The sequence below is a fragment of the Dioscorea cayenensis genome, chromosome 1 (genome assembly GCF_009730915.1).
Source record: "Dioscorea cayenensis subsp. rotundata cultivar TDr96_F1 chromosome 1, TDr96_F1_v2_PseudoChromosome.rev07_lg8_w22 25.fasta, whole genome shotgun sequence".
Lineage (NCBI taxonomy): Eukaryota > Viridiplantae > Streptophyta > Magnoliopsida > Dioscoreales > Dioscoreaceae > Dioscorea > Dioscorea cayenensis.
The window spans coordinates 29356988-29382359 of NC_052471.1; the positions used below are offsets into that span (position 1 = coordinate 29356988).

Consider the following 25372-nt stretch of genomic DNA (forward strand, 5'->3'; position numbering starts at 1 on the left):
ACTAGGAATTTGGAGCTTAAGAAAGGGCAATATTGTAGTATTTTTTGAACCAATTAAGGCGGTGACAAGATTATTCTCTAGTGAAGATCAACGAATACAGGATGAAGATAAATGACATAACAAATCAGTCTCAAGAGAACCTAGGACCATGTTATGAAAGGGGACACTTGACGCAGAAGCATTCACAAAATAAAAATCAATGGCCAACACAAGAAGCATGCCTTTTTTATTCTTCTCCCAAGGAGGCATAATAAAATCCTTATATTAGTTGTTGACTTTTCTTTCAAGAATGCTCACATGACTTCTTTAACAACCACTTTAATTGGTTCAAACATTGCTACCAAAAATTAATTTCTCTTATGGTGATATCAATTATTTACTAAGTTTTCTAAATGCAATTTTGGCATGTAGCAAATTGAATATCTTGGGCATGTTGTCTCAGTCAAGGGTGTCCAAATGCATGCTTTAAAGGTAGCAGTTATATTATATTGGCCAATTCCCACTCATATTAAACAGCTGAGGGGTTTCCTTAATAGTAGTGGTTATTCTCACAGATTTATACATAAATAAGTTGTCTTTGTGGTACTAGAGACCTATCCTTTGCCTCTGTTGTCTTTTCTGAGTGTTTTCTATAGTGCTTGGTTTAATTGGGGGAGTTCCTGGGTAAAAAATAGCCTTTTTGAGATTTTTTCCGTCTTAAAACATAAGTACGCCTATGTTTGGTCCATGTTTATGCCCGTGCTTTTTACTGGAGAGTGTTTGGCTTGATTTTAGAGCAAAATTGGCCAACCTATGATAAGCACACCTTGAAGCATACCTGTGCTTCAGAGAGCACGACCTTGCTTGGAGACCCCTGCTTGTGCTGAGAGTTTTCTAGAATTCCAGAGATTTACACAGGGTGAAGCAGGTCCGTGCTCTTTCCTGAAGCATGCCCGTGCTTTCCGGGCAAAGTCCAGACATCCTTTTACTGTAGCACTTACTATAGCAAAGTTACTGTAGCAATGCACGGGGTGAAGCACACCCGTGCTTTGCTTTTCCAGCCTCGATTTAAAGACATTCTGAACCTTTTTGTAAACCCTAACCATTACTCCTCCTTTCCTCTCTTTTCCTTGGTGATCTCTTGGAGCTTGAAGAGAAGTGCTAGCCTTGTTCTTCCGACCTAGGAGCCAAGATCCATCCATTTAAATTCTGGAATCCTTGAGGTAAGTCTTATTCTCCTTGCTCTTCCTTGCTGTTGGTGGATGAATGATCTAGGGCTTGATCTATTGTCAAATCCATGTTCTTTTTGTTGGTTATTTCTTTAGAAACTTGAGAGTTTAATTTAGGATGTTATAGCTTCCTTGTATTGTTGAATCCTTGAACAATTGCTTGCTAGGGTTCTTGAGTAATGTAGTAGTACTGTAGCACTAATTAAACTTGGTTGTTTCTTGGAATTCTTTGGTTTAGAGTGAAGTTAAAACCCTTATAAATTCATTAGGAACCTTGGTAGCAAGACTTGAGCCAACCCTAGGGTCGAATTAGGGTTTCATGGCATTTATAACCTAGGGTTTCTTTTTTGCTTTCTTTGTGTAATTCTGGTTGTTGTTGTGTGGTTGTGTTTATTTGGTTAGGCGGTGAAGGCTCATCATGAGGCAAGGAGCCAGTGGAGGAGTAGCGCGCAAGGGTTTTCTCGCCTAAGTTGTGAGTGGGGTCTTATATTGCATAATTCTTTTAGAATATCAAATTGTGAACCTTATATTTGTTTTAAATTGAAAGCTTTCCATGTTTTATCACCGTGAAATGATGTTTTGATGAAATGTTTATATGGTTGATTATAAGAAAGTATATGGCTATTTGATGATTACGAGCATGGAAATTATATGTGTTTGTTTATTGCATTAGAAGCAAGGTTTGACACTCTTAAGCATGAAATGCTTGAGAATTTTATTATATGGAATGATGCTCATTCTTGACATGTGGATATTGTTCTGTTTATGGAACTTGGCTTTATATTGTTGCAATGAAATTATTGTTACACCTACTAGTGGTTGATGATGATGAGGTTGTAACCCGTCTACTGCAGTAGGAGGTCCCCACGGACTAGCCTTTAGAGGTGGCGTAGAGGACCCGGTTGTGCTTATTCATCTCAGGTGGCTCGTAGAGTCATGATTGGATGATATATCGATATTCCAGAGTCACCATACATAACTGGTAGGTCAAAGTCAAGGACATGAGGATCTTGACGGCTATGAACTTAGTCGTGGCCATGACTATAGTTTAGAGGGTTTTCTAGACCATTCATCGATTTACTGAGATGTGCTATATTAATTGAGACTTCATGATTCTTATTCTGAACTCTCGTGTAGTGTTCCTTCTTATATTTGAGAAGAATGAGTTTACGATGAGTTTTATAGTTTGAAGTTTTGCAAACTCGTATTGCTCTTGAAAATAACTTATGAAATTGAAACCCTGACTTGCGGTAACGTATTATTTATGATGGTTATGGGTTTTACTGCATATATATGTATGCTATATGTTGTATCATTTAAAGTTATATGTATTTTTTTTTGTAAAAGATCTGTTGTTGTTGCTTCTTCGGCTTGTTTTGATATTCTGAGAGAATTGTGCTAACCCACTCACTAAGTGACTTAGGTTACTCACCCCCTCTTTCATCTTCCCAATCTCTAGCAGCTAGTAGCGTGGCGGCGAAGCGGTGTGCTGGGCATCCACTGGTTGTTTTCAATCATTTTTAGCATATATATGTTATCTTTTGAGCATGTACTTATTGAATTAGCGCATGGATCCACAAGTGTGTTTAAACTCTGTGTTCTTGAGCCGCTTCCTTATCTAGTTTCTTGGAAACTTTATTGTGTTTGTGGTGAGTACGTTCCATTGAACTCTACTTTCATGTTATTATTATTATTGCTTCCTTTGTGTATCTGTGTGTTCCCATTTTGTACATCTTGCTCTATGTCACTCATTCTAAGAATTTTGTTAGCCTTGCGGTGACTTGAGGGTAGAGTGGTGGGGTATCACTCCTCGGGTTGTCACTATAGTTGACATGTCCCGAGGTGTGACAATCTTGCCTATACCACGAAATGATCTCTTGCATAAAGATAAATTCCAATTTTAAAAAAAAATGCAATTACTGCAACATCTGTGTTACAACTTCTTGCTTTTTCCAAGCCATTTATTTTGAAGATTGGTGCTTCAGGGTATAGTATTGGCATAGTTCTTAGCCAAAATTAGCACCTGATAGCCTATTTCTCTAGAAAGATGTTTTCCAATATGCAGCAACAATTTGCATATGTACAAGAATTATATGCTATCAATAAGGCGGTGACTAAATTAGGCAATATTTGGTTGGTCATTGCTTTATAATATGCAAGTATTAGCATGCTTTGAAACATTTGTGCAATAAATCTATTCAAATACCTTAACAACAAAAAATGGCTGCCAAAATTATTGGGCTTCAATTTCATGATCATATATGAACCAAGCGCAATTAATTTGGCTGCAAATGCTCTTTCTTGTTGTTTTCAGGTTGCATACTCCATTTGATAGTTATATCTTTGTACCTACTATCAAAATGCTAGAATAATAAGATTCAACCTATGCTAGTATTATTAAAGCCCTAGAAGACAATCAGCTTTCTAATTCTAAATTTTCTTGGAAAAATGATTTACTTTGGTGGAATAGTCATTTCCAAATAACTCTTAAATTAAACTCCAATTATGAAAAGAGTTTCATTATTATCTCTTAGGTGGTCATGCTGGTTTATTGAGAACTTATACCCTTTTGACAACCCATTTCAATTGGAATGACATAAGTCACATATTCGTTGACAAGCTATCTCGTATGTTGATAGGCTAAGCATGCAAATACACATCCTAGTGGGTTATTACAACCCTTACCAATTCTCCACTAATTGTGGGAAAACATTGCTATGGAGTTTATAACTAGGTTACCCCTCTCCAAGAGTTTCTCTGTCATATTTGTTGTTATTGATCACCTTTCTAAATATGGGCATTTCATTTGCTTAAAATTGATTTTTTTCAGCCTTGTGGTTGTTGATGCATTCATTACTCATATGGTTAAACTCCATGCTATTCCCCATTCCATTGTAAGTGATTGAGATAAATTTTGGCAACACACTTAGCAATTAATTTTGGTAGCACATTTTTCATTAAATGGGCACTTCATTGGTGTTATCTTCAACTTACCACCCATAGTCGGATGGCCAAACAAAATCACTTAATAAGTGTTTAGAGTTTTACATTTACTACTTCACTTCTAAGAATCCACATGGATGGGTGGACCATTCTTTTTATAATTCTGCTGGAATGACACCCTTTAAGGTGGTGTATGGGCAAGATCCTTCCTCTCTCATACCGTACTATTCTCATGGGTCATGATAATGATCTGCCATCGGTCTTTGCTCCTTTGTAGCAATGAGACCAAGTCTTTGTTCAACTGAAAAAACAATTTACACAAGGGCCAAAGTCATATGAAGAAAATGGCACATGAAAATAGAATTGGTGAATCTTTCAATGTTGGTGATCTGGCGTTCATGAAAATCTAGCCTTACAGACAAAATTTCGTAGCTCTTTGCCGAAATCCTTAATTGAATATGAGATATTTTTGGCCTTTTCCAGTCATTGATCTTGTAGGGACAATTACCTATAAACTGCTTTTATGACCAGAAGGGAAAGTACACATGGTCTTCCATGCTTCTTTGCTTAAGTGTTCCTACGGCCAACCTAAACACTTAGCTATCCCCCTCCAGTTACTATCTACAAATGTTGTGCCACTAATCTAACCTGCATATAATCACGTTCATGTTTTTCTTCGATAGCAGTGTCGTGTCACAGAAGTACTAGTTTAATGGGATGGCTAGCCACCTGAAGACAATTCTTGGGAAGATCTCTCTTTACTTCAAAAGCAATATCCTAATTTGGACCTTGAGGGTATTGTCCCTCTCAATGAGGGGGCAATGTTGCAGTGTCATTTGAACTAACTAAGGTGGTCGTTAGGAGTCTTGTGATAAGTGAAGATCAATGAACGCGGGATGAAGACAACTAGCATAACAAATCAACGAATCAACCTAGGGAGAACTTAGGGCCATGCTAAAAAAGGAGGGCACGTGGCATAGAGGCATTAGTGAAGGTAAAGTCAACAGCTAATACAAGTAGTCTGTTAGACTTCCATGGAACAAGAATGAAAAGGCGAGTAGAGGGCTAAAGGAGGACTGGAAAATACTAAGGGGTAGTGTAGCGTGGAGTAATAGGGGAAAGAAGAATAATGAAGAAGAGAAGTGAGGAGAGACGTTAGGAGGGAGAGAAAAGAAAGAGAGAGGAGATAAAGCACAAAACATTCCCTCTTCATTGTATTCATTGTCTCTCAATATAATGGAGATATTGTAGCATGCTCTCAAACGTTGTCCCCAAATCATGTTTTGACACCATTCCCATAAAGTGATTCTCTTTTACGCTTAATTAAAATATAAGGCCCATTGCATCAAATGATAATAATATTATATAATCTGCATATTTCAAAATGCAGCATGTAACCCGTTGGTTGACTCATTTTGACCTCTTGAGTTAGCGATCATTGGCTTCACCCTTCCCATTTGTTACACGCACAGTCTTCATACTCACTACACTAGCCCGTCCTTCGAGGGCCACCTTGTCCTCAAGATGAAACTCTAGAAAACATTGACCAAATTCGAGCTCTGACTTCCATGTCGCATCCATAACTGGTTGGTGTTCCTATTGGATCAAGAATTGACAAAACCGATAGCCTGCAATGATGATATCAAGCAACTGTAGGATGGATAGAGGGTGAAACATTGGTGAATGATTGATAAAAGTGTTCGGCATGAAGTTCCAAATGGTAAGCCATCCAACCCATTTTGGCAGTGATTTTAAATAGCCTAAAGAAATGTTTGTTACTTTATCACTACTACACTGAGGTTTGAAAGTACGGCTGCAATTTCAAGAAAACCCGGTCTCTAAGAATGAATGAAGCATTAGTGTGGTTTGAGTTGGTTTGATTCCTCATTTTCGTCTGAACTCGGATGAGATGCTCTCGTGGTGTCTTCAGGACAGTTGTCCTATCTAAGAGCAAAGAACCCATTGATGCCACAGATGAGTCACCGGTCATATAGTCAAGCAGAGATGATAGAAATCGCCCGTGGATGGCTTCGAAGAGGCTCGTCTGGATGAACGAGTGCCAAGCTGTGTTGTAGTGCCACTACACCCATGGAAGAAAATAAACCCAATGCTGCGAATGATTGCCTGTAAAATAGTACCGATAATCCTCTAAATAATGGTTGATAATTTTCGTTTGTTTGTCAAACTTCATATGATAAGCACTGCTCATGGCTAGTAGAGTTTCATGTAGTAGGAATAATTCACACCAGAATAGGCTCATGAAAACCAGGTCTCTGTCAAAGACTGAAGTTGCCAGAATGTTGTGGAGCCGCACCAAATCATGTTTAAGAACCTCAGCCATCTGAGAAGCTATAAATTGAGAACCAAGAGTGGAGAAGTTAGCTTGCTTCGATAGTCTATATACAACCACTATAATGGTGGTCTTGCTGGAGACCGAGGGATAATGAGTAACAAAATCCATGGAAGCTAACTCCCAAACCTTATCTATTATTGGGAGAGGATATCGTAGGCTCTGTGGGACCCAGATAAAGGGTTTAGAAGTTTGGCAAACTTCACACCTGTTGACAAAATCCCCAACGGATGCTCAGAGTCCAAGCCCATAGAAGGTGGTTGCTATGCGAATGTAAGTATGTTGTATACAGGCATGACCCCCAAAAAGGGTGTTATAACATTCTAAAATAATTAAACTCAGTAAAGTTGATTCTTTAGGCACCACCACCTTGCCTTTAATAAATGAAATATCATCCCTCACTGTATAGTCTTCAAGTTCGGATAAACATTGTTACACTGAGTTTAGTACTACTATAGAGGTGGGATGTTCATGATTAAACTGACATAGAGTACTCCAAATAGTAGTAGGAGGCTGCTGTGAGATGCTGACGATCAAGTGGAAAGAGTTGGGTGCCACTAGAATCCTCGACAAAGCATCTACTGGCCCATTATAAGCTCCTGGATTGTAGATAATGTCAAATTCATACCCAAATAGCTTCATTAGCCACTTCTGTTAGTTTGGTGTTTGTATAGTTTGATGAAGAAGAGAGCATAAACTTTGTTAATTGGTATAAACAATGAAGTGACGTCCCAATAGATATTGGCTCCAATGCTAGATAGTCTCTGTGATGGCATGATTCTCGTACACATGATACGCTGACGATGACTGTAACAGAGCATACAACTGCTTACTAAAGTATGCAATGGGTGTTGGTTATGTAGAAATACTATGTTGATGCCCATCCCTGAAGCATCTATTTGAAGTTCAAAAGTGAGGTTCAATTCTGGTAGTTGTAGCACTGTAGGTCGGATGAAGGCCTCCTTTAATTCTTGGAATGTTGCTATCATTGTGGGTGTCCAAATGAATGCGTCTTTACACAAAAGCTTCATCAATAAGGTGACCAGGGAAGCATAGTTCTTTACAAACCATAGAGAATACCTTGTGAGGCTAAGAAACCCTCAGAGACCCATGAGTGTATTAGGTAAGGCCACTGTTAGGCGATAAGAATTTTGGCAAAATCAACAGTGATGCCTTTGCTCGAGATTGTGTGACCTAGATATCCTACCTCCGTTAAGACAAATTCACACTTGGAGATCTTTGCAAAAAGCCGATGGGATACAAGGAGAGAAAATATCATTTGCAAGTGTTCAACATGGGTCTCCCACGTCCGGCTATAGATCAATGTATCATCAAAGAAGATGAGTGAAAATCGCCACAAACCCACCGCCGAAAAATAGTGTTCATGAGTGCCTAAAAGGTAGACGACGTGTTCAAGAGCCCAAATGGCATTATGACTAACTTGTAGTGCCCCTCATGTGTTCGGGGCGCTGATTATTCGATATTATAAGGGTGAATTCTCACTTGGTGGCTGCCGGACTGGAGATCCATATTGGAGAAAACCTTCATGCCAGCAAGTTTGTCTAGGAACTCTTCTTCGATCGGAATGGGAAAATGGTCCTTGACCATCACGGCATTAAGAGCCCGATTATCTACGCAAAACCTCCACATGCCGTCTTTTTTTTACCAAGATTACTGGTGAGGAGAAAATGCTCATGCTAGGGCAAATGACGCCATTTTGGAGCATGTCACCGATGAGGTGATAAGCCATTCGACTTCTAAAAATGGGGGTAGCAGAAGGGCTTCAGGTTCACAAGGGAGACGCCGGGTTGCAAAAGAATCAAATGGTCGTAGTCATGGGCATGGGGTAATCTTATGGGTTTAGAGAAGATATCAACAAAGCTAGTTAAGAGAGCTTGAAGATGATTATTGAATGATTATGGTGCACTCGGGTTGAGAATAGGTGAGAATGATGGGTGTGCCTTCCTTGACTCCCTTGTGATTAAGTGATGTTGTGAGAGCTCGACTTGTCATATGAAGGCTTTGCAAGTTGGGGCTAGGACATGGTACATAGCCAGTGGTACTATTAGAGAGCTGGACTGGTCATGTAAAATGCGAGGACGTCAAGTTTTTGCTCCTCAGGAATGTGATGATAGGTAAAAACATTCTTTATCTTGAATGACCATGTAAGGATGTTACCACCGGAAAACAAGGGAACTTCCAGTTTCGGTAACCTCGTCGGATGTGAAAATGTGGAGGTGAAACTGTGTGCTGGGGGGGACCAGATGTATGGTGTGGTATAGAAATCAGGGTAATAGGAGAAGCGGGTAACAAGGGTGGCGAGCATATATTGCAGTCGATCTTGGTTAACTTCACCATCATATCCGCCATGACGGATTGTTGCAATGCTAGTGAATTTTGGAGTGTCTCGAAGGTATCTGCATGTTGCTACACGATGGAGCATAGTGTATCTAGCTGAGAGACTATTGAGACATGATGTTGGTAAATAGCCATCAACTGTTCTTCTACAGCATGGGAACGCGCCATTATTCCCTCAGTCATACATGGTGGTCAAAGAGGGATGAGTTTGTTCAAGTCATCAATGAAAGCACCAATGTAGTGTAGTGTGGAGTAATGGGATAGAAGAATAAGAAGAAGAATGAAAAAGAGAAGAGAGGATAGACGTAAGGAGGGAGAGAAAAGAAAATGTGGAGATAGAGAACAAAACATTCCCCTGTTCATTATATTCATCGTCTCTCTATATAATGGAGACATTGTAAGAGGCTCTCAAATGCTCCACCAATCATGTTTTGACACCATTCCCACAACGTGATTCCCTTTTACAAGGAGTTTGATTAGATGTAATTGAAAATGCAATGTATTCAGTTACAATGTATTTATAAATTTTTGTATTTCAAAATACAGGAAAGTCAAATCCAGTATTTGGTTGGATGTATTTGGGAGTGCTGCGTTATAAATATTTGTGCTTGGTTGGAGGGATATGTAAATATGGATTTGGAATACATGTGTTTGGTTTGATGTATTTAGAGGATATAGTCACCCATGGTAAGGTTACCTCACCTTGGTGACTATTAGATTTTATTAATAATAAAAATACCATTAAATTTTCTTAATTAATACATAATTAAGTATATATATAATTAAGAGAAAATTACGGAGGCAAAAAATATACTTTATAGTTTTCCATATTTTATAAATATTTATTTTTTAAAATAAACTAAGACGTTTATAATAACTAATGATATTGTTTTAAGAATTCTAATTAAGTCATAATGATAGTCATTAATATTAGCTTAAAAAAATGAATCAACTTAAATTTTAAATTGGGCTTGCCCATGTAAATAGAAGAATAAAATAAAATAAGATATTCAAAACCTTAGCATAAAACCTTAGATTCATCAATTATATTTTAACATGATTTAGATGATAATTGAAATCATGCAATTATTTTCACACTAACTTTCTCTTCATATATAAGTTCAATAATTTAGCAAAATGAATTCCATATAAATACATATAAAAATCCACAATAATACATATGAAACTTCATATAAATTCATATACACTCCAATTTGGCATAATCTTTCTCCAAAGGTTCATCATCATAGCATCCAAGCCAAGGAACCCTATATACACAATCCCACAGATTAAATTTCCATTTCTAGCCACCTTTTATATAATTTCCCTCCCAAAATCAATGAATCCAAAAAATGATCAACACCACCCCATCATCCAAACTAAGAAATCCAGAAAATTAATAAAAAATACAAAATTATTGAGAAGAAGAGGAAACAGTAGTTACTAACAAGGCGAAGAAGAAGAAGCAATACATACCAACTAAACTTGCTAGATACTTCGGGCTAAAGAGAAAAACAAGTAGATCTTGTGAATTGTTAGAGCTGCTATCTTCTCACCTCAGTCAGATCCCCAACTTCAATCTTGAATCTCGTGAATCCTTCACGTGTTTGACATGTGAGAAATTAGCTAATGGATTTTGTTTTACGGTTGATTCAGCTGTAAAACAAAATTCCATAGAACCCATGTCTATGGGATTTGGAAAAGTAAAGTACAAATAAATTCCTTTGAAACAAACAATATTTGTAAATACAATGACCACTAAATCTAGTCAAACAAACACAAATATAAAACCCATTACATCAAATGATAATCATATAATCTAATCTGCGCATTTTGGAATGCATGTGTCCTCTTTGTTTTTTTTTTATTTATTTGTCAAGATGAACGGTTAAGCCGTTAAGAAAGGCAGAGACGTGCACAAGCCTCAGTGGAGCAAGTGAGAACAGGACCCACAGACACATGGGCACTAGGACTACCCGCACACAATCACTACTCACACTCTCAAAATGTACCCTCATCTATTATCCAAACTCTTATCACTTATGAAGAGTTCTAATAAGGATCCGGCTACCAATAGACCACTTGGCTCATTCTTGTCTCCTAAGCTGGTGATCATTGGTTTCGCCTTTCTCATTCGTTACACCCTAAGTCTTCATATTCGCTACTAGTAACTGGGCCTGGTTTTTCTTCACTAAAGACTGGGAGGTGAGGCTGAGGTTTTTTCATCATTATTTTCTTCTATCTTGTTGATCTTTAATATTTTCTGTAACATTGAAATTTGGGTGATGTTCGTATGATGGATCTCTGCATTTGAATTTCTAAATCTCTGTAATGTTTGGTGATTTGGCGGGCAGGAAGTTGGCGCCAAAATTAAATCAAAGAGCAGTAGATCACGTGCAGGAGAGGCTACCGGGCGAGTCAGCAAAGAACAAAATGATTGGTGACACGTGTGAAGCTGTTATGATGCCATTGGTTGAAAGAAAAAGTGGGAGAGTTCGGAAGAAGAGCTGGAAACTCACGGGTTATCATACACCCGGTGACCTGGAGTAAAGATATATTCTCATTGGCTGAGTGAATGGAGGGGGTGTGCTGTTGAACCAACTATATAAGGAGGCATATGGCTTGGAGAAGGGGTATTGAAGAAGAAAGTGAATTCCTTGGGCCTTGGAGAGCTTTCCGGCGATCTCTACGGGGAGGGAAGTCTTTCCCATTATCTACTATATTTCCTATATAGTTTCTCTAGATCTATCATTCTATATGTCTAGTTATGACTGTAATGAATCCATTGTTGATGGACTGTATTTTGATTGATTGTTTGTGTTGATTTGGATCTCTATTGGGTATATAGCTTACTGCTTGATTGATCTCTTAATCAGTATAGTATGATGATTGATTGATCTCTTCATCAGTATAGCATGATGATCGATGTGGAGTTTTCATGTGTTTCGATACCCTGTGAATCAATTTCAGTGATAATCCATTGATTTGGAGTTCTTGTGAATTAATTCACAACAATCTCAGTGTGTGGATTTCTTGCATGAATAACTTAGAACTTTTGGGGATTCTATCTGTTCTTACTAAGTTCTAATGGTAAAATTTGGATGTTACTTCATCTATCTGTTCTTATTTGAAATTCTTGTGATGATATTTTGGAAACTACTTTCTCTTAGCTCCTCTTCAAGATTATCTTGTTACACTTGATCTCATCAATTATGCAAAAAACCAGCCTCATCTTGCCATCCTTGCTGTGAATATGTTGAGACTAGGAATGTTTTTTTTCTCCTCATTTACCTCTAAAAAGCTAGCAATTTTAATGAGCTGATTCTGTTGAATGAGTTGAAAATGCAAATGCAATCCTTTGTTCATTGTATATTTTCCCATTTTTTCTAGGATAGTACTTGCCTCAAAATCAAATCTTTTGCTTGTCATAATCCTCGAATCAGATTTTAGATTCTCAGAAGCTCAAATGGTTGAATAGAGTTCTAATATATATTTTAGAGTTCAATGGTTATTTATGACCTCTGATTTTTTCTGGTGAATTTGTATATTTTACAGTTTTTTTAGTTGTGTTATTGAGTTTTGATCATCCTTATGATTTAATCACTTTTTATAAGATTCACAAGGTTCCAATCCTCTAATTTGTGCTCAACTGTGAGGACAATGGAATGCATCCTTGTTGATAAAATCACTGAAACATGATCCCCTTCAGAGATCTGACTAATTTATATATTTTTCTTATCCAAATTTTTTTCTGTTAGTTTCATTAGTTTTCTTTTCCTTGAATAATTCCTCATAACTTGGTTCATGCTGCTTTCTTTCGTCTGCATCATCATTATTATTATTTTTCATTTGCTTGTATTGGTGCCACACCTATTGCTGTTGTTTTACCAGTATTTAATTCAAATTTTTAGCTGTATGTATTTGGAACAGAATGATGATCGTTATGTTTGAAAAACTACTGCAATTTGTGTTTCAAAGTTTTCTGATAATTGCTGAGCTATTGAAAGACCGAGGCTTTTCGGAGACTCTTCGGGATTTGATATCTGACAATAATCCAATGGTTGTGGCAAATGCAGTTGCTGCAGTTGCAGAAATCCCAGAAAATAATACTGGACCTTTTTTTGAGATCACCAGTGACTAAACATCTTCAAAGCTCTTGACTGCTCTGAATGAGTTCACTGAGTGAGTATTTAATGGGAAATGTTGATTTCATTATTAAAGTCACCTTTTGAGAAGAACTTATTTGGTTATATGTCTGGTGTCTAATGTTTCATAATTTTATCAGTTTTTCATTATATCAATGTTAAGTAATCTTCAAATATTTGAGGCCCCTTGAATTTTATTTCTTCTTCCTTTACTATGAGATATATTTATTTTTAGGAGCTTGAATATTCATTGAGAGGTCTGAATGTTTCATTTTGGATGCCTCATCAAGGTACAAAGTAGCTAATGCCCAGGAAGCTGAAAATATAGTGGGAACAAGTTACTCCATGTCTCCAGCATGCCAATTGCAGTGTTGTTCTTTCTGCTGTCAAGGTTTGATTAATAATCTTTTCATCAAAGTCTTTAATTTGTTCTATGTAGACTTATATGAGGTGAAGGGCATATATGATGCAAAGATTTTGGTTTTTGTAGATGATTTTTCTGCAAATGGAACTTATTTTAGCAGTCATGTTGTGGTTCAAAATCTTTGCAAGAAAATGGTGTCTCTTGTTACTCTTTTTTCTGCAGGACCTGAAATACACTATGTTGCTGTGTGTAACATCAATCTAGTTGTACAAAAACTACCTACAATCCTTGCACATGTAATCATGGTGAGGTTTAGACAAGTTTTCATGACTCAAGTGCTGTTAATATTCTCTGATGAGTTTTGGGAGCTATTAATTATTTGAATTTTAAATCTATTTCTAAATTTTTCTTCTGCAAATACAATGACCCAATTTATGTTAAGATGGAGAAGCCAGAGGCTTATGATAAAACTTGCTTCAGATTGGAAACATAGACCAGGTAGAATTCTCAATTTTATGTTTTTGACAATTGTGGCAATCATTGTTAGGGACATACCCACATGCCAGAAATTGAACGTCCAACCTGTGTGCCTTCTCCCGGTGAAGAGGGAATTGGGTTGTAGGTCTGAACAATCAATCAAGGACCCGTTATCACTATTGTGTCCAGCGGAACTTGAACTCAGGACTATTTGAATATCGCACACCAATATTTTTCGCAGTGGGCTCAATACCATTGAGCTATGAATCTTTGTGTCGATTTTGCTCTTTGATTATTTATTATTTGTGACATATATCACTTGCAGGATCTCTTATTTTGCTATGCTGGTCACATTACTACTACAAGCTCCTTTGATTAGAGTAATATGATTATAGATAGTTTGTGTTGCAGTGTGTTGCCATCCTAACTTTGTTTCTATTGCCTCATGCTTCTTGTTTTTGATTTAGTGGAAGGATTTGAGCCTCCTCTTATAACTATAAGTATTCAAAAACTTTAGAAGTTATATTGTAAAGAGGTTGGTTGTGGAAACACATAGGGCTGTTGCATTTATAACTGAGTACTAAATCAGACATAATAATCATTAGAAGGAAGATGGATTAACATTGGGAACCAATTTTAGTTTGAATCTCATGGGTTTATAATTTCTTATTGAGATTATTCTGTGAAATATTAAAAAAAAAAATTCAGAGGGTTATGTAAGCATGTGCCATTGACAGTAAGATGGATTTTGCCACAGGTTTACTGTACTGATCCCAATATGTGTGATTGGGTGTTACTAATAACAATAAGTAATTATATACGAGAGTCAGTTTTCTGGGGATGTTCATAGATTGCCAATCTACGGACGTCCCCTAGGGATGTTAGATCCATACCCCAGAGGTTGTTAGTATCTAACGACCCCAAAAATACCTGTTTTCTCCTCCCACATCCATTCTCTCTTTTACTTTTTCAAATTTATGAACGTTCCCTAATAACGTTTGCATTATATATATATTATGAAATTTTGTATAATGTTGTTATAAATATACTACATATAGTGGATTTTTTTGAATTTAAAATTTTATTACATATTTATATCAAAATTCAATAAACGTACCATTTTTTTTTTCGTTATTTTTATCATTTGTGAACGTTCATAGATGGCATATACTAATATATATATATATATATAGGGAAAAGAAAAACATTATTAACACACAGAAAAGGAGCATAATTTCATTCTGTTTTATACATATATTTATTTTTGAAAAATACATATATATTTTAGACTTAATTATTTATTATTTTCTTTTGTGACAAAGTTGGAGAAATCATGCCGCAAACCCTTCAAATTCTAATTCATGGTTTAAAAAGAAGACAAATTTTTAATCTTTAATTTAGGATTTAATCACACTATTACTTGCATTTGTGTCATCAAGTTGAAAAACGCTGCACAAAGATGCATCACTGTTTTGCTTGAATTAATAAAATAAAAGTAAATTATATTTTGCTTTAATTGGATTGTAATTACTTGTTTTTTTTTTCACTGATTTATATTTTGTAAGTACATTTTTGGATTTAAATTTTAAAATATATATTCAATTTAACTAAAAAAAATTAAGAAAAAAGTTCACAGGTTTAAATCCATAATTATAAATAGTATACTATCAAGTAATTGCTCCAAATAAATAGGATGAGTTGGAAGGTTGAGTTACAAGGCTTTATTGCCTCATAAAATCATAAACACGCATGTATTTGGTATTTATATTTATTTGGTTAATTTATATTTAGTATATTATTATTTATGATATTTGTATATTGGAAAAAAAAAATGTTATTAAAGTAATATAGAGAATTTATTCTAATGTATTTTAATTTTTTCAATACATTAATCTTCTTCATTGTTGGATGAATAATAATATTTTATTTTAGTTTCTAACATTCTTCACACTTCAAATTGAATCTCATATTTATAATAATTTTAACCTTTCTATTAATTAATTATTTATTTATTTATTTATTGATTAATGTAAGCAAAGTCAACAACATACTCAACCTTTTTAATTATACCACTTGCTTTCACCTAGCAGTAATGAGGAATTAAACTTATGACCTTATCCATGTGTCAGAGGCCCAAGTATTAATAAGTCAAGAGATTGTTATCATATGAAATGTCTTCATTAATAAAAAAAAATCCACAATTCTTAAAAATTATCCTGTGTTTAAAAAAACAGAAAAAAATATATATATATAATGATAGTTTTATTTTCCGTGTCGCCACAAATAAGATTTATCATTGGCGAATGATGGAAATTGAACCGTCCATAGTAGAATTTTCAGTTAATTCTGTTTTAAATGCATGTTTAAATAATTGTATGTATGTATGTATGTATGTGTACGTATATGTATATATACACCATATAATTCCCATGTTCCTTTTCTGAACACTTGCTATTTAACTCCTTTTAATAGTCCATTTGATGAAGTCATCCATGTTACTTTCTCAATGCCTACCAAAAAGCAATCCATATATATATATATATATATATATGAACCAACTAACTCCTCACTATCTGCTATAATGTAAATATATACATCTAAATATCTCCACCTTTGTAATATATATATATATATATATATATAAATGAAGATCTAGCTGTTATTCTTTGACCGTCTAAGATTCCCACATTGTGATACAGCTCATAATATACCATTTTAAAGCTTGTCATAACATGCTACTGACCTTATATTATATATACATATATTTATATGGCATGCTAGAGAACATGCTACCTCTACTGTTTGTGTTTATATGTTTTTAATTATCTTTTAGTCCCCATGTTACCTCTTATTACAAAATTACAAACAGTCATGATCCTTTGCTTATTTAGTTTCTTGTTTGTGTTGTAGTGTGTTGCCATCCTAACTTTATAATGGATACCACATCCATCATAACCCATTATTGCTAGTCAAATTTAGGAAGAAGACCAAAGACTAGAGGTATGCTTGTTCATTCCTTCCTTTATTTATTTTTCTTTTTTGTTTTCCTTTTTCTCCTCTCTATGTTCAAATTATCTGTCACATTTAAATTTTACATAATAACTAAATATGTTAGTTAAATTTTTTAAAATTTAGAAAAAAATAATATGATAGGAAAATTTTACCAAAGTATTGAAATTATTTGCTCTCATTGATATGCGCTCTCTTTAAATAAACCTCATTAAATAAAATGAATAAAAATGAAAAAATCATAATTAATGTTTATAGAATTTTAAAAAAAATTAAAAGTAATAGAAATTAAAAAAATCTAAAATGACAAATAATTTGAGCTGGAAAGGAGTAGTTTTTAATTTCTATTGCTTATATTATAAATTCTACAAGAGATAATAATTTTAATAGTCTCAGATCATATCAGCTAAATCTTTGATGGGGCATGAAATAAACACCAACAATATTACAGTGAGCAAAGTACTACCTATATGTGATATTACAACGACGAAAATAACAGTATCGAATTGTAAAGAAGCTGATGAAATACATCGACAGAGCGAACGGGGGCGCAGTGTGTCCCGAATGAAGGAACTAATAAGATGGGCAGCTGCAATGAAGGCACAGAGAAATGGTATCAAAGGATGGAAAGCTTTGTACTTAAAGAGTAAGTTAGCAATGAAAGGAAGTCAAGAATATGATTCATGCTCAAATTCAAGTTCAAGTAAACTAAGTTTCAAATGGGATGTGGGCAGTTGTTCTACTTCTTCATCTGCTTTCTCTCCTTATCATCATTTTATTCATAATAATAATAAAAATAATAATAATAATAATAATAATAATAATACTTTGGAGAGTGATTGCATTGCTTCTCAGAGATTCAAAGAGGAAAGGTTTACAAGTGGACAATGGATCACAACTGATTCTGATTGTAAGTTTCTCTACTCTTTTTTTCTTCTTGTGGTTGTTATTTATTATTATTATTTTGTAAAATTGAAAAGTTTGTGAAGTATTAACTTCTAAAAAAATTATTATAAATATTAATTCTATAATACATTGATTTGTTGCAGTTGTGGTGCTAGAGCTTTGAGATTGGAGCAAAAGAAGGGCAAAGTGTAGCACTAAGTGTGCAAATATATTATTTCCTTTATTTTAAACCATTGATATTTGCATAAAAAAAAAAATCAAGTATTCCATGTGTTTATGTGCTTATAAGTTATAATTGAGATCAATTAATGGTAACACAATTTTTTTTTTTTCAATCATGTGACTTGTGTGCCTATATATATTACAAAACGTCATATGAAAACACTGGCAACCGTCCATAGATGATAGAAACTAATGAGGTTGAGATTTAGAAAAAGAGTAATTATGGCAGGAAAAATGCGGGGACCACTGGATGATGTCTACCACAAATTTAAAATTTGTGAAATATGTCCTCTATATAATTTTAGACTTTGGGTATGTAAAACATAAAAGCTCTCAAGATTTTAGAAAATTTTAAATATAAAATAAATAAATAAACAACTCAACTAATTATGCTATTGCTTTAATTTGCATTGATTTAAAAAGCCATAAATATTAATGTGTGATCCGTAAGGAAAACAGAGACATATTTTTCTTTTCCTTTCTGACTATGACAACGGATTGCATACATTTTTCCTAAAAAAATTTTGGAATAATTTATCTTATATATATATTTATATATTACTTTTATATATTTCATATATAAAAGCATAGATAGTATACATTAAAAAAAATAAATATAAAAAAGAATAAAATTAGTGATTTAAAATTGTACACCACATTACTTCAAGAAAATATAATCTTCAAAGTACAGAATCTGAGTAAAAAAAATTTCAGCAATTTTAAAAAGTAAATGCAAAAGAAAAGCACAAAATAAATCTAATTAAATGTAAAATTTTAGAAATTATGCTATCACAAAAACACAATTTGCTCGTATAAATCAATTAACAATATATAATTATGACAATCCACAAGCACAAGTTCAATGATTTTTATTTTAGTTTATTTTAAATGTTTTATATTTTACAGTTTAAACCCAACCCATTATTTTTTGAGCTATCAAATTCCACATGTTACTCAAAATTACTCACAAAACATAAATCGATGAATGGTAAATTCATAATTTCAAAAAATTTAAAAATAAAAAGAAGAAAAATTAAAGATATGAGTGATAAAAGAAAGATAATAGAAAATGAAATCTGAAATCCAATGAAAAATCACCAATTTATAAGTTTGGGTTTGGGAGAGTTCGAAGTAAAATATTTGGAAAACAAACATGTTTTTTGCAATGTTTTCAGAACTGGATTGGGCTTTGAACCGGAAAAAGTCAGGGGTTGAGGTTCAACTGGGTTGAACTGAGGTTGAATCGGGGTCAATAGTTTATTAAAAAATAAATTATATTTTAATTATAAATGATTAAAAAAATCAAATATTGAATAATAAAAAGGAAAAAAATTATTGTTACTTTCCTACGTAATTTTTCAAAACTTCAAAAACCCCTCCCTACTTTTTCACCCGGACGAGCCCTTAGTTAGTGTTTAACTTCCCTTTTTACCCCTCTACAGTTCGACCTGAATGGGTCCATGTTGTGAAATCCCATTTTTGGCCTTGAAAATGGTGGAAAAGAAAAGCGCAAAATCAGCGTCGTATTCGGCCTTTTTGAAGAACTTTACTAGTTTCGATGAGACGATCCTAGGGGTTGTATTACATCTTGTTGTTCTCCTCGTTATCATGCACGAAATATATAAATCGGTTTCTCAAGCGAGAAAATGAAATTGATTTCCATCGGATTGAGTCGAGTTAAGCCGTCTTCAAAATGAGTCGTAGTCGATTTTATTGTCGAAGCGAGCATGTGCCATTAGTACGTCTTCTCGTTTATGGTTGTAAAGTTGTATTACGGCGAGAAGAGCGATGATTCTGACGAGAGTTCGATTTCGTTGTAAAGTTCTTCTAGTTTATGGTTATCTATTTGTATATTTTAAATAATGTTTAACTATTTGCTATTATCCGTTTAAATAAATTTACTAATATGTTTAATAATTGTCATATCGGTTTAATACTTGTCATCTCAGTTTAACATTATCTTTACATGTATAGCTATTCGTATTAGCGTGTAAATTCTCAAAGTTTCTGCGTAAAAGCGGAGATCTTTTTCGTTTGATCCGAATTGTTGGCGGTGTAGCGGGCGGTGGCGAGGTTATGGTATCCGTGCGTAGGGAAATTAATGGCGGCATTAATTCTTATGCGCGGTATATCATATCAGAACACCCGATTCGTTGTCGTCGATCGATGTCGACCATTTCTCGGATATGAAGAGTCGACCTACTTGTGGACTTCACACCGTAAATAACCGGGAAGAACCCTCCCGTGGAATGACCGACTCCTCGTAAATCGTCCTCATCCTCCTCTTCCATGGACATGACCACTCTATCTACGAAAGGATGTTTCAGTGAACCTTCTTCCTTATCTTGAGAATCATTTAGCCCGTAATCGCATGACAAGTTAAACTATCTTTTTCACCTTGAGCCGAAATGCTCTCATAATTGCACGAATCAGGAGGATTCTTGATTGGTGGATGACGAGGCGAGCAATTAAGCGAGCATTTCGACTTGGGTAAGAAAAGAAAGTTTTCACGTATTCGTGATTGCGGAGGATTCTCTAGAGGAGGAGATCGAGAAACATCCTTTAAGGCGAGGGGTTGATATTTATCAGCTAAGACTTTACATTACCGTTTAAGAAAATTACGTCAGTGTACAACTATTACTTTCTGTGTTTAACTATCAGGATCTTCGCTTAAGTCCGACTATGACACATTGATTAATAGCCGTTTTCATGAATGTGTTGTTTTAACCTTTTTTAATGTTATGCGTTGTGCGGGTTCGAGTTGATCGCATGTTGTCTGAGCCCGTGTGAGCGTTCGAATGTCTGAGACACTTGTTTTCGTTATCACGGTCGAGTCGTGAGTGATCAAAGTCGGGAAGGGGCGTTGTAAATGTTGTAAATGTTGTAAATCTTTTATAAATAAAAGCGAAAACAAGCTTATTTGAATGTGAACTTACGAAATTTAAAGCGAGAGACCTAGTAAAAACAATGTGGGAAACAAAAGAGCGTCATTGTAAACGATAGAAAAAAAGTTAAACAATGACAGCGGTGTTTTAAGAAAATACGTAAAAAGATGTTTTAAGCGGTGACCCATGGGGTACCCATCTTGCAGCGATGTCGGTGAAAGCATTCGATTTAAACAGATAACATATATTTTTAAGCAGGTTAAATAACTTTATTTAAAGGGTTTTCACGTATTATTTACATGATATAGACTTTATTTAAACCGGTAGTCGTTATGTTAAACACTATATGTATCCGTTTAAACATAAAAAGCTAGCGTTTAAGCGAGATACTCATGTCGGCGATGACAATATGTCTTCATCGCGGCGAGTAACATATATTTTTACTTTTTTTGCCCCTTGGGATGGAGGGAAAAAAATACCTCCCGATCACATCACGTCTAGTCTAACCTCTATGCACTTTTTTTGTCTTCATCGCGACGATGTAATATATATATATGCACTTTTTGTTTGCCTATCTAAGCTAGCTTTGTTTGTTGTTTACATCTTCTTCTTTTTTCTTCTTCTTCTTCTTCTTCTTCTTCTTCTTCTTGACTTATTTTTTGTTCTTCATTTCATTTGGTTTTGTACTGATTTGGTTTTCGGACGATATATTATGGAAGTTTTTGTGGTATTGCTAGATTGACGGGGAGGGAAGAGTACTAATGTTCATGGCTCGAGACTTCTTGGGAGTTGGTGTTAGGTGAGATTTGTGAGCGATGGGGTCTCGAAGTTTCTATTATCGAGGGGTTAAGTTCATCACACGGATGGATATAAAAGCGGTTTGCCCGATAGAAAATGAGCGTTGACTTCAGTCGGATATGTCGCGTGCGCTCCATCTTCAAATGTCTTTGTAGTTGATCTTGTCGTCGAGGAGCGAGAAAATGTGCCGTTCGCAGAATCCTAATGAAAGCGAGTTTTTACTCGTTGTAAGTTCCTTCTCTTTTTAATTGTTCTGGTTATGCAGGGGTCGTTGGTGTTTAAATATATACAGTCAAACTAGTTAACATCTTGTACTAGTCGTTTCGTTATTAGTTCGTGCTTAAGTATTTAATTTAACGTTTAAATATTATCATTTATCGCTAAACATTATATTCTCACGCTAACGTATTGATCTTTTTCATTTGGTGAAGTGTTGGCGGGGAATTGATTCGCGAGTGCTCGGTTCATCCCCGATGGTGACCACGGCGGGCGTGGGATGTCTTCCTTCCTCGTCGGATCGTTACGAAGTCTTTGTCGTTGGATATTGGACGGCGTTTTGGCGGTGTTGAACATTTCGAGGGATGTACTTCAAAATCAGTGCGATCAAAGGAATTTTGACTTCAAATTCAGTAAAGAGCGAAAAAAACATCGGGTGTGTGTGGAATGCTGGCTGCGAGTGGTTGTCATTCAGCGCCTTCATGCATCAAAGAGTATAACAAAAATACTTTCGAATCAAAGACAATCAACCCGTCGTACACTTGCGGTGGTGGCGTAGGTTGGCGTCGCGTCCGAGCGTCGAAAAATGGGTTAGCGCCGCGAGTGATTCGAAGCTCGAGGGCCGAGTCCCTTATGCGAGGCCATCGACATTCGGGAAGGACATGTTGCGGGAACATGGTGTCTACATACCATACAAAGCGAGGCTTGGTTGGGGAAAAAGAGCATGCCGGGTGGTCCTCGGCGGTGAGTGGCGTCTCCAGGCTCGTTGTTTGCTTTGGTATGTGGATAAGGTGGCGGAGGCAAATCCGGCGGCGTTGCGATCGTGGAAAGAGGCGGTGATCGTTTTAAGCGTGCATTCTTTTTCTTTCGGTAGCGTGTATTGTGCAGGATTCGAGAGGGCTTGCGGGGCTGCTCTGTTTCTTGATGGTACAGCACCTCACGGGAAAATATAGGGGAGTACACTCTTTGGGTGCCCGAGGGAAAGATGGAAACAATGGTTTTTTTCACGTCGCCTTCGGTATAGTCGACAACAAGACTGATGCCAATTGGACTTGGTTCATATCTAAGTTAGCCGATGCCTTATACGAGGATGGAGATTATCATGAGATAATTATATTCGTGTCGGACGAGGTCGAGGGCCTTGTGAGCGCAATTGCGAGAGTCTTCCCTTCGATCGCCACATGCATCTTGTCTTCGACATTTGGAAGCCAATTTTATGAAAGCGATGTCGGACTTGGGAAGGCGTTGAGGCGAGTCTTTGGATCTATATGCTTCCGCATTGCGTGGGCATCCACGGCTAAAAGATTTCGATAATCACAGTGAATGAATTGCGAGCCGCATCACGAAGCTCATCGTTTGATTGATTAATAAATCGGATATGGCACGTTGGTGAATTATACGTTCGGAGGTGATCGTTGGGGTGAGATGTATTCAAAGCGTCGCGGGTCGTTCGATGCTTGGATCGAGGAAGCTCGTCATTTCTACGGGTGACAAAAATGGTCGACTCCGTAGGAGTACTGCGAATGTTGGTTTACACTTAACATTTAGTGTTACCCTTTAAACATTCTCGATCTTTGTTTAATTACATTTATCGACTTTAAATATTAATCCTTTCGTTTAAATATTTACTGATAATATTCAAACATGTTTCTGAATTATTTAACCATCATTTGTCTTTGTTTTAACCTTATTTGTCGGGGTTCGAGTTGATGCGCATGTTATGTAGCAGGCGTGAGCAGCAGACAAATGGTGAGACCTACTTATGCCCGAGACATACATTCAAGGTAGAGATCATTGTTGAGGGACGGCCGAAATCTTCGTGTTGAGTCGTTGTGTCGATGATCGTTCGCAGTGATTGACTAGTCGTGACAACTACTGTAGATCTACGCCATCGGAACTTGTTACGTATCGAAGGTGGCGAGTTTATGGTATCCGCTTCGAGCAACGCTTGCTTGATAATAATCTGGAGCCAGACACTCAGCGTACATCGATTTATTAGCGGGTACTTCACAGTCGACAATTACAAGCTGGCGTACAAGGAAGCTATATTCTCCATACAGGCGATGGCGAGGCCTTGAGGCCGGAAATCGTGAGCTTACGTTTGCGACCGCTGTGCGAGAAGGCGACTGGGCGGCCCTAGATGAAAAGAGGATCAGTCGCGAGCTTGCGTGATCCATGAGTTACATTGCGGTGCATTGCCGTGGATCGGTCGCTGATCGGCGATCTTATGATGAAAGCTATCGCCGACTAGGCGTTGTAAATAAGCCGAGCGATGAGCGGGAAACATGGTGTATTGATGAGCGACTTTCCATATTTAAACTCTTACTCTTTCTGACGAATTGAATGTATTTAAGCGGAGACGTTGTTATTTTTAAGCGGAAAGCATCTGTAATTTGAAATATTTCAAGCGATGTTTTAAGCGATATATGGTATATTTAAACAATGAAAGTGAAATGTACACAATTAGAGCGTAAATTAAACAATGAAATGGCCCGAATGGAATTTAACACCTTTCTGATTCGAAATAAACAAAAAAATTACATTTAAATATTTAAACCGATATGAATAACGAGTTAAGCGGTAAATACTAAAAGTTAAGCGCGAAATAAAATGTTTAAACATTAAAGACTTATGTTAAACATTGTCCATGATTTATTACCTCTTTCCATCGGCGATGACAAAGTGGTTTCTCTGAGTAAAGCTTGCTTCGGTGAAAATACTTTCAGTGTAGCGGCATCCTTGGGATCTTCTGAAAGCGGACTTTCTTTCCCGTTCGGTCATCTCGTAAAAACCGGACGTTAAGCGCGACCGAAGCGACCCTTAATGTACCACTGTGTTGGTCTTCTTCCGCGCATCTATCTTGCGCTCGGCGGTAGCTTGTGGAATATCCTCCATGCAAGCCCGCTAGTGCGTCGCTGCGCCCGTGCGTGTCGCCCCATTCTTTGGTAGATCATCGACATAATCAGCGATCTAGTTCGGAGCCAAGGCGTGGCGTATTTGGGAAGAGGACTATACCCATGAGAGTACGCCATCGGGAGTTTGACAAAATTATCTTCTTCTCCCCTGCATCGAACAAGTTGCGCTGAGTGCTCTTGATGGAGTCTCGTGTCTCTCGTGGGTTTTTGATAGATACCTCGCTTGAGCGGCCGGGTTTTCTTCTTACGAAAGACCAGCTGCGTCGCCAGTCACCTATGAGACCAAGAACGAGGGCCACATCTTGAGGTGCAGAGACTCGGTGAGGCTTTCCCAGATCCACGAGATTTATTGGTGCGACCAGTCGTACCTTTACAAAAGAGAATCGAGAAGAGCCCTCTCTTGGTATATAGCTTCGACTCGGTGAATCTTGCAAGCGGTGTCCAGTCGAGATAATCTCCCGATGTCGAGGGGTCAGTGTTATTTTTTTCAATTCGACTAAAAGTCTACACTCACGAGGTGTCGAAATAGCATACGCCCGTTAACTAGGTGACCGCCGTAATCACCGACTGCGACAG

The 25372-nt window shown here is 36.4% G+C and overlaps 1 long non-coding RNA gene across 2 annotated transcripts; it reads left to right on the top strand.

Annotated features, from left to right (window-relative positions):
* The first annotated feature begins 11513 nt into the window (after positions 1 to 11513).
* Positions 11514 to 14158, top strand: LOC120276719. Of its 2 annotated transcripts, XR_005541369.1 has the most exons (5): positions 11514 to 13041; positions 13295 to 13395; positions 13495 to 13673; positions 13811 to 13866; positions 13916 to 14158. It is a non-coding gene; the product is annotated as an uncharacterized LOC120276719 (long non-coding RNA). The 2 variants fall into 2 exon arrangements; XR_005541367.1 differs by having other exon boundaries at positions 13295 to 13673.
* Positions 14159 to 25372: the final 11214 nt, after the last annotated feature.